Source organism: Schistocerca serialis, chromosome 7 (assembly GCF_023864345.2).
Source record: "Schistocerca serialis cubense isolate TAMUIC-IGC-003099 chromosome 7, iqSchSeri2.2, whole genome shotgun sequence".
Classification (NCBI taxonomy): domain Eukaryota; kingdom Metazoa; phylum Arthropoda; class Insecta; order Orthoptera; family Acrididae; genus Schistocerca; species Schistocerca serialis.
Genome location: NC_064644.1, coordinates 457,106,409 through 457,117,207, shown reverse-complemented (window position 1 = coordinate 457,117,207; position 10,799 = coordinate 457,106,409). Strand labels below are relative to the sequence as shown.

The 10,799-nt window shown below is 43.3% G+C and overlaps 1 non-coding gene across 1 annotated transcript; it reads left to right on the top strand.

Moving 5' to 3' along the window:
- Positions 1 to 10,272: 10,272 nt before the first annotated feature.
- On the top strand, positions 10,273 to 10,356 carry Trnas-gga (transfer RNA serine (anticodon GGA)). Its single transcript is given in 2 exon segments — positions 10,273 to 10,312; positions 10,322 to 10,356. It is a non-coding gene; the product is annotated as a tRNA-Ser (tRNA).
- The last annotated feature ends 443 nt before the right edge of the window (positions 10,357 to 10,799 follow it).

Below are 10,799 nucleotides of genomic sequence, written 5' to 3'. Positions count from 1 at the left end.
AACGTTTCATCCCATATCACATGGCGAGCACCGTAGAGTGAGGTCATTACTGTGTGTGCAGCTGTTGATTTAGCAGTAGTCTACTGTAACGTAAAAATAAGTTTACATTTTACAATACACATCGACATTTTATGAAAAAAGTTTCCGTACAATGTCTTTCTCATAGTTTTAACCAACTTGCTGACAGACTCTGCGTGCACATCTTTCATTCAATCCAAGTTCCATGTAGTTTCTACAGGTAATGTTTGTCAACAAAGGATGATAAGCGTTTCATACGTCCAGATAATGTGAATATCATAAATCGGGCTCAAAAGCCTCCTGGAAGTTGATGACTGGTTTTATTGTGTGTGTATGAAAATGAGAAACGTGATTTGTGCTGCAAGAGGAAGTTAAATGCGTTTCTCATGTATGTATCAAGGTGTAAAAATATTAAATGCAATTTGTAACTGATTTGTTGTATAAGGAAAAAAACACAATACATCAGTTTTATTTATTTCATATGCAGTTCCTTCAGTTTAATAGGAGAATAGCCATTAATCTGCCACATTATACAGTTGATAAATAATTCATTCCTTTTGAAACACTTTGGTTAACCTGTGTAAAATGACTCTACACCACTCACAAGTTTTCATTGAAAGAGTAAAGCATAAAAACAATGAAATCTACATATTCGACATAAACATGTGTGTGTGTGTGTGTGTGTGTGTGTGTGTGTGTGTGTGTTCATGCGCACTTCAAAATCTTTTTGTGCTTGGGGACAGGGGAATTGCTAAAGTTACTTTTGAACATTCCAAGCTTTGGAAAGATATATACTACGAAGTAAGATCGGCTTAGAAATTTCCCATGAGGGCCATCCTGTATTTTTAAATTTACTAAAATCACCATCGTGCTTTTTTAAAATTTCCAGAGAGCAACATGTTCCATTTTTTAAACTTTCTACCATTGTGGGGATGCTATACCTTTAAGGTCACTGATGAAGCAATTGCCTCTGACACGTAGGCAACTCGCTTTAACTCTTGTCAAGGTCAGTGGCCACCGCCTTGGTTTGTGATGTCAGTGGCATCGCATAGTTCAATAGCGCATTTAAATGCAGAGTGAACCAGAATTGACATAGCATTCCTGCTAACGGTACTGAAAAATTAGTCGAACGATGAATTTAAAACGATCATACACGCAGATGAATTACACTTCCTTTGAATTCTTCTAGTCAATTTCTCTCTTATCTGCTTTCCTCAAGGCAGTTTTATATAGGATTCCCATATTAAACCGCTCTACTCAGATACTTGACAACTGTGACTAGTTTCAGCGACTAATCTTCTATTTTTCTGTTGATCCTTCTGCACACGATATCTCTTCGTCTGTTTACACGCAATATACTACATTTGTTTTTCGCAGACCTAAAAATTGTTTTCCCGATGACACTGAGCAATTGTACGATAGGTTTCTTAGGACCCACGAAACATATGTCAGCTTTGGTTCCGTTATATACAGCAATCTGTATCTCTACATTTTAATAAAATAAGTTAATCCATGCATCGACGCGCAAACCGCACCACATTGTGTCCTAAAAGGGAATATATTAATTCAAAGATGATAAATAAATGGAAACATTTACAATTATTACTATCATCATTATCATTCTCAGGTGAACAATACAAAACATAATTTCAAAGCCGATTTGAACGGGCCTTCACATGACTGGACAAACAGGCTTTCTCTCACCACCTGGTGGAGTCAGTGCTGAATGGGTGGCTGATGCAATGCCTGTACAACGTCTCAGTCTCTTCCGGTGCCATGTAGGTGCTGGCTGACAGCTGACAGCCTTCGCCCTCCATGTCCCACAGTTGTGAGGCTGCGTTCTCTGCAGCTTAACTCCTTCTCCTTGATGTGGTTGGCAGCCGGCCTAAACCCTCTCCAGGTACAGTGCTAGCCAGCGGCCAACTTGGTGTTATCATTCGCAAAAATAGCGCCTACTGTCTACAGTAATTAGCCCGCAGAGACAGTATCAACATAATATTACGAAATGGACCCGCAGTTTGCGAATTCAGATTGAGGTTCGCTGTTTGTGGAAGGAAAATTTGTGCCGGACAGGAACCTGAACACGGATTTCACACTTACCGCGAGCGGTCGCCTTACCATTTGGCTATCCAAGCACGCCTCACGGCCAGAAACTTCCATATGTAGTCAACCATGAGTCTACGACTTGTACTCGCACAATCATTGTGTATATTCGCGCACAAGGGAGACATTTTACTTGAAAATAGATTGCCTGGTGTCGTCGGATAAATACGATATTGTAATGCCTGTGTTATTCCGATTTACGATGCAAGGCTCCTTCAGATATACATTCATGTCCAAAGGAACAAGCACTGTAGTGACTACAGCCGTTATGAATTACAAGAAACGTATTAGCATTTGCAAATACGGACAACCATCAGCAGTATAATGGATTGGCGACACTAAAAATTTGTGCCAGTCCGGGACTCGAGCGAGGATTTCCCGGTCATCGAGAAGGAATATTGCACTGTAACTCGGAATAACACAGGCGTTGCAGTATTATATTGTAAATACCCCATAGGGCGACTACTGTCGTCGTGTACTGTAACAATTTGGTCGTGGTCGTGCGGTAGCGTTCTCGCTTCCCGCACCCGGGTTCCCGGGTTCGATTCCCGGCGGAGTCAGGGATTTTCTCTGCCTAGTGATGACTGGGTGTTGTGTGATGTCCTTAGGTTAGTTAGGTTTAAGTAGTTCTAAGTTCTAGGGGACTGATGACCATAGATGTTAAGTCCCATAGTGCTCAGAGCCAGAGCCAATAATTTAATTTTTGTCTTTTATTTGATGGATTAATTTTGTTCTCGTATTATATGAAACAAACGAAGTTCCTTAGAGTCCTACTTACTTCTCACTTCTTTTTTTGTCCAGATGCGTGTAATAACGCCGTATTTATGTCCTTAAGTTAATTATGAATAATGATCTTGATATTGAATTAATATGTCTTACTATTTATTGAATATGTACCTTTAATATCATTACCTGTCTGTGCCAGTTTGTCATGTGTTTCAACAGCTTAATTCCTCTGAGAAGCGAAAGTTCGGTGATGTGATGATTACGCTCCATCAGTGTGCTACACTATGGACATTTGCTTACCTTCCCTTAGAACCTCCAGTCTAAATTGTTTGTTATTCGAAGTCCGATTATTCTTGCTGTGCACTGCGACATATTTCATCGCATTGTACTACATTTTAAGAATGCCAACCATTACCCAAGTTACCGCTCTGCTACAACGATTTCTGTACCTTGTTTCACCGCAAGGGAAACAATAGTGGTGGCCCGCACAGAATTAGTTACGATGGAACTATGTACAAATCGCATCTTAACTGCGAACTAAGTAAAATCATTTTCTTTCCCACTGCAGCCTTTGCGAGTTTCCCACAATTCGTATTCTGAGGCATAATGCAATCTAGCATTCAATCTTTATCTACTCATTTTTATGGCGAAGATCATAGTACCTCACAAAACTGACTGCAGGTGGTGATAGACCTAACATAGCTTAACGGGCAGTATTTACAGCAGTTCAATCCATCATTATTGTGGCATGTCATCACTCCTCACCTCATAGACCGAGGAAGTGGCACGACGCATGGCCTGGTCGTCTGGCAATTCAGTTCGTCATTGCGACTGTTGGTACTGTACTTCTTGTGTGTCAGCAGTGTTACAGCCTCGACAGCGGTTGTCAGAGTTAGATGATATGTGTTAACTTGTGCCTCTGTGACTACCAGGCAGTGATTCTTGGTGTGTCAGCAGAGCCCACTTACAACTTCTTGCAGAAGTGCGCTTGCTGGCTTCTACCTGTCTATGGCTTCTTGTGTCAGCCCATGGCGACATTTTCTGCTAACCTAGCCAAGTGTCAAGAAAGGCTGTGGTGTAACAAATGTAATATGTAGGACGTCTGATTTGATCCTAAAGAATATTTCAAGACATTACCCTGCTCGGGATAAACATCCTACTACACACACTGACGAAAGGATATCATAACATAAAAAATTAATTAATGTAGAGTAACAAAATTTCAGAAGTACATTCGTCTAGGTAACATACTTAAGTTATTAGCATTGCATCACAGGTAAGCCCGAGATAAACTACTTCAAACGTGAAATGCTGGTATATTAATAACCGCTGTAACTGCCAGAATGTGAAATGTAACTATGCAAATGTGCATGCATTACATTGTACAGGCGCAGGATGTCAGTTTGTGGATAGAGTTCCATGCGTGTTGCACTTGGTGAGTCAATACTGGGACGGTTAACGCTCTTGGTGGATGACGCTGGGGTTATCGTCTTATGATGCCCCATATGTGCTTGACTGGGGACAGATCTGGTGACCGAATAGGTCACAGCAACACGTCTACACTCTGTTGAGTACGCTGGGTTACAACAGCGGTATGTGGGCAAGCGTTAACCTGTTGGAAACCACCACCTGGAATGCTGTTCATGAATAGCAGCACAACAGGTCGAATCAACAGATTTGTAACAGTTCGTTGCGTCAGTGTGGTGGCAACTGCTGCGCAAATTGCTGCTGCAGATGCAGTACTTTCCGCCATAGGTATACGCCGGAAACGATGGTCTTCTCCCTCGGTAGTGCCACATGGCTGCCTGGAGCTCTTCTTCTGACTGTTCACTCTCGTGGCCACAGCTGCGAGCAATCATGTACATTGGTTACATTCCTGCCAAGTCTTCCTGAAGTACTGCTGAAAAAACATCCAGCTTATCGTAGCCCCATTACACAACCTGGTTGAAACTCGATGAGGTGTTGATAACGGCGTCTTTATCGCCTTGAAGGCATTCTTGAATAACATGAACTCACCATGTCCAGTCTCAAAGGTAACTGACGCTCAACACAGTTTCGTCGTGTATTTAAAGCAAACTTAATTTGCATCCTCATAGGCGCGGTCCGAGGCGTCTTTCCACGGTTCGCGCGGCTCCCTCCATCGAAGGTTCGAGTCCTCCTTCGGACATGGGTGTTTCTGTTGTGTTTAGCGTAAGTTAGTTTAAGTTAGACTGAGTACTGTGTAAGCCAAGGTACCGATGATCGCAGCACTCTCTTATTTGCGAAATTGGAATAGACACCATCCTTCAGATGTAGAAACACAACTACCAACTTTCGTTTATGTCGCTAAATCGAAATGACCGTACCATCTTTATTGGCCTTGTGAATTTTTTTTCCGACTGTGGATGGAAACACTGTACGAGGGGGGACCCAAAAGAAACCGGAATACGAGGGCGCTGCCACTCGTAGATGTAATGCAGGGTTCTCACGCTAGATGATGTTAGTAGAGACCTTCATGAAACAGCGGTGCAGACGGCGTCAGTGTAGAGCTGAACGTGCAAGTGTGGTATTGTGTTTCTCTGACCGTTGGCGGGTTACCTCTGCGAAGTCGTTACGGCAACTATAAAAGAACAAAGGCGAGTGTGTGTTAAATTTTGTTTCCTGCAACGGAGACACACCAAATGCTTCAGTAAGCTTTCCAGGAGGACGCTATGAGCCGCACACAGGTTTTCGAGTGGTTTGGGTTCAAATGGTTCAAATGGCTCTGAGCACTATGGGACTTAACATTTATGGTCATCAGTCCCCTTGAACTTAGAACTACTTAAACCTAACTAACCTAAGGACAGCACACAACACCCAGCCAGCACGAGGTAGAGAAAATCCCTGACCCCGCCGGGAATCGAACCCGGGAACCCGGGCGTGGGAAGCGAGAACGCTACCGCACGACCACGAGATGCGGGCAGTGGTTTGGGCGCTTTAAACATGGTGAGATGTGCGTTGAAGACCAAGCTCGTTCTGGACGCCCTTCAATATCGCGAAATGAGGAGAAATTTGAAAAGGTCCGCCAAAAGATCAACGAGGATCGTCGCCAAACGATCGACCAAATTTCAGCAGGGACAGGAATCAGTTGGAGCTCCTGCCAGCGGATTTTGAGTGAGGGTTTGCACATGAGACGTGTTGCTGATAATTTGTTCCGCGCCTTCTCACACAGGACCAAAAACCATCCGCATGAATGTGTGTCAGGACTTGAAAACAGAGATTGCACGTGATCCAAACTTCTTGAACAAAGTCATTACAGGGGATGAGAGTTGGTGTTACTGGTGGACCCAGAAACCAAGTAAGTGTCAAGCCAGTGGAGGACTTCCAACTTTCCCACACCAAAAAAAGCAAGGCAAGTGAGGTCAAATGTGAAGACGATGATCATTGTCTTTTTTATGTTCGTGGAATTGTGCATCGGGAATTCGTACCCTCTAGCCACACTGTTAACCAGCAATTTTACTTGGATGTTTTAAGGCGTCTGCGAGAGGATGTAAGGAGGAAACGCCCGGAAGTTTGGCGATCAGGTGACTGGTTTCTGCATCACGACAACGCTCCAGCACACACGGCCTTACAAGTGACCCACTATTTGGCACCTCAGAGGTGGTCTGTCGTTCCCCACACTCCGTATTCGCCGGACCTAGCTCCGTGCGCCTTTTTCCTATTTCCACGAATGAAAAAAAACGCTAAAAGGGGAGCGTCATGACGATGTGGAGGCGGTAAAAACAGCTTCGCAAAGGCCATTGGACAATATCAAACTTGAAGAGTTCCAAACATGCTTCCAACAGTGGGAAAAGAGACTTGACAAGTGCATCGCATGTAATGGAGAGTATTTTGAAGGTGACTGAAGTAATTTTGTAAAAAGGTTCATCAATAAATTTTTTATGACAACAATCCGGTTTCTTTTGGGTCCCACCTCGTATTTTCCCATCCACTAGAGGCTTCATTCTGCAGCCGTCACTTCTCAAGCTTCGGTCACCACGTAAGTCGCAGTAAGGAAGGACGAGGACGGGAGAGCGACCTGTGGCGCAGGTAATGAGTCGCTCCACGCGGGCAGCAGCGGTGAGAGGTCTCATTAAGCACTCGGCGCAGACTGCAGCGCTTGTAATGGGCTCCGATTAGAGGCGGCAGCCGCGCCGGCACCGGCGGAAGGCCACACCTCCCTCAACTGTTCACTTCGTCTCGACAGCACATTCACATTCGCCTTTTCTGTTGCTGGGCATATGTCGAGTGGCATCTTTAAGACTTTCTACGAAGGTTGGAACTTTAATAGTGGCAACTATTTATTTACAGCTCGTACAAAATAGATACGTATTTCAAAGTTTTACTGACATTCAGAGTAGCCACCACCATTGTGTATAAACCGTTGCCAGCGATCTGGAAGTCGTAGGATACGCTTAGCAGTGCCAGTTGTGTTGACATTTCGAGCGGCACGGTCTATTGCAGCAGTTCTGAAGCGATTGCCGAGATGTGTTTCCTTCAGTTTAGAAATCCAGTTGAAATTACGAGGGGCTAAGTCAGGGGAGTGCATTAGGTGGTAGAGCACTTAGCAGCCCCATCAGTCAAAGAAATTATTAACAGCTTGCACTGTACTTGCTTGAGCATTGTCCTGGAAAATGATGGTCAGATCCAACAGAAAGTGTCATCACTTCTGTCTCTAATCTGATCGTAGGTTGTGTTCCAAAAATGAACAGCATAGAGACAGAAGTGATGACGCTTTCTGTAGGATCTGACCATCATTTTGCAGGACAATGCTCAAGCACGTAGAGTGCAAGCTGTTACTAATTTGTTGGACTGATGGGGCTGCTAAGTGCTACACTACCTACTGCACTCCCCTGACTTAAGCCCTCGTAAGTTCAACTCGATTTCTAAACTGGAATAAAACACTTCACGACATTCGCTTCAGAACTGCTACAAATTCGTCCGGTAATAGACCGCGTCGCTCGAACTGTCAGCACAACTGACAATGCTGAGAGTATCGTATGACTTCCACATCGCTGGCAACGGGTTATACACAACACTGGTGACTACTTTGAAGGTCACTAAAACTTTGAAACACGTATCTATTTTGTACGATCTGTAAATGAATAGTTGCCACTATTAAAGTTCCAACCTTCGTATATGTGCACAGCTCACGGTGTATATCACGTGAGCGAAACGGGTATGAGGTATGAGCCACATGAAGCCAAACACACTGACAGAAAGCGCACAGGTATTGCATACCATCCTGGAAGAAAAAGCACACAAGCATAAGATTAAAACTGTGCACTACATCGTTACGTGAAGTAGCTCGTCAACTGACACAAGTAAAATGTGTAAATGTGCAAGCAAGTCGATGTTATAGAGAGCTATTATAAGGAACACAGCTGAATATACTGGCAGATATTGCATGACTAAACACAGTTTCAAAAACTCAGGGGCAGTAATAAACTGAGACAATAATATGTAAAATCATGGAATATGGAAACAGAATAAAAGAAGCGAAACAATGCATATGACAATATGAATATAACCACTTATTGGTAAAGACTAGACTATTATTTAAAGCAATATGTAAGCCATAAAATTAAAATAACGCCAAAGCCAAAACAACAGACAAAAATGTTGGCAGATACAACATAAAGATATAAATAGGAAGTAAATAACGAGATTAAAACAAAAGCAGTCAGCCATTTCCTAGGTGGTTACTAGAGCACTGGACGCCGTCTGCCGTTCATGTGACGGTAGAAGCGGAAGAACCGCAACGCAGCTTTCGGATGTGCAAGCAGGAACGATGGCGTCAGTCAAAACCAGTTATAAACTATAAATATACCAAAGTAGTACCATTACTTAAATTCTAGTTGCTTATTGACTATAGGAACCGATGTTTTTTATATTGTAACTTCGAATTTCTGACTCTTCCAGCAGATCAAGTGTGTTTCTTTAAGGAGGTGTCAAGTATTCCCTCTCGCTGATAATGTAGCAGACGCAGAGGGCGTTTGTGATTTTTCCTGGCTTTTAGCGGGTATCATAACTAGCTCCACTATCCTCTTCTCAGTGCAGCTGAGATTGCAGCATTAAGGAGATGACATAATATCTAGTTTGAAGTAACAGTGACAGATGATAGCACCGGTATCCCTTTCGTAGGAAAGACCGCCAGAATTGTAGTCCATTAGCTGCTGTGTTTGGAAGCAGTCCGCCAAAATGCTAATTTTCTTTCATTAATATTATAAAAACTATACATTCAATTTTATTGATATTGCATTACATTACATTAAAATATTGGCATCTCCAAGAAGCAGGCTGTCACACACTTAATTCAAAAGTCATAATAATAAGCAAAACGAAAAAGCAGACGAAGCACTTCGGATATCTTCAGGTCCCTCATAAACTGCGCTCCCAAGTGAAGTGCTTTCCGCTGCCTCTTCACTCCGGGACGAGCAGTAGTGTGGCGCAGACACGTCGTCTGGTGCGATCGGTTGTATTTCAGTTGTATAAAGAAACGTTAAGTCTAGAGCAGTCAAAACAATAAGTTAACGTCTGATCAGATACCAGTATTTAGAGACAGAACTTGCGAATTTATTAATGACGTGAGAATTGTTAAATAGCCGGTGGATCAGGAGTGTAATTCGCAGGTTCTAGTGTTCTGCTAGAATAAATATTAGTGGCATCCCCGAAAAGTGAAAGAATCAGTCATTTTAGTAATATCAGTTCCTCACTAACAGTTCATTACAGCCTCAAGGCAAGGGATCCATCACCCACGTTCTGTTTTCTGCGCAGGGGACACCTATAGAAGACTGCAGGTTTGTGAACTTTATCAGAAACCCCACGCATTTTACTCAGTACAGTAAAAGGAAGTAGGCGCCTTGCGCGTATTGCATTCTAAGTACAAATTGGAAAAGTGGGACGTAATCTGAGGTAACACGGAGGAAGCAGATATTTGGAAAGTCATACCAAATCTTTCTGAAAGTAAAATTATCTTATGCCTTTCCTTACCCCTCCTATTCGCGTAGTTGTCTCATTCAGGGCACCTGCAGTAGGGAAACAATGAGCTGTTGGTGATAGTCAGCTTCAATAATAGGCATGAGGTCACTCCTCTTAAACCCCTCTGCACCGGAACGAATGAAAGTGAATTACAACAGCGACCGAGAATGCTCTCTTGCGTAAAAACAAAGCCCGCGTGACGAAAAGGTTTTCAGTATTATTCAGTTCGCATTCCCTTGTGTTCGATCATGTTTCCTTGTTGGTCTTTTAGCGAAACATCAAAATATGTGGCGTCCTCTCCAGCTATGAACGTCTGCATTTTACAATAAACGTTGAGAACCTACGCATTCTTAATAATAGGGAAAAAGTGTATAAACATGATGAAATGATAAAGGAAAGCAAAAAGCTTAACCTTCAGAACTCTTTTCGGGAACTGGATTTCCGCCGGCCGGGGTGGCCGAGCGGTTCTAGGCGCTACAGTCTGGAACCGCACGATCGCTGCGGTCGCAGGTTCGAATCCTGCCTCTGGCATGGATGTGTGTGATGTCCTTAGGTTAGTTAGGTTTCAGTAGTTCTAAGTTCTAGAGGACTGATGACCTCAGAAGTTAAGTCCCATAGTGCTCAGAGCCATTTGAACCATTTGAACTGGATTTCCAAATTTCTATTTTACTGTGCAGGATGGAATGCCAAACTGATGCGAAAAGCTTATTGGTAATCAAAATTCTTTTGTTTTCCACTTTTTCGTTCCGATGCAACAGAATTGTCTTTCGCTGTAATGTTGTTGCTGGACCTGGGTTAGTGCGCATCGGATGTCACTGAATATTGCCCCCTACCCACGCTCAGTCCACTCACAGTGAATACTACTGTCGAGGTAACGCTTCGCCAGAGCGTCCCTGACTACCCACGCTTTGCGAAGTGTCCTTCAGCAGCCAATCGGAGGTCTGTGAGGGATCACACGGAGGACGTAGGGCAGA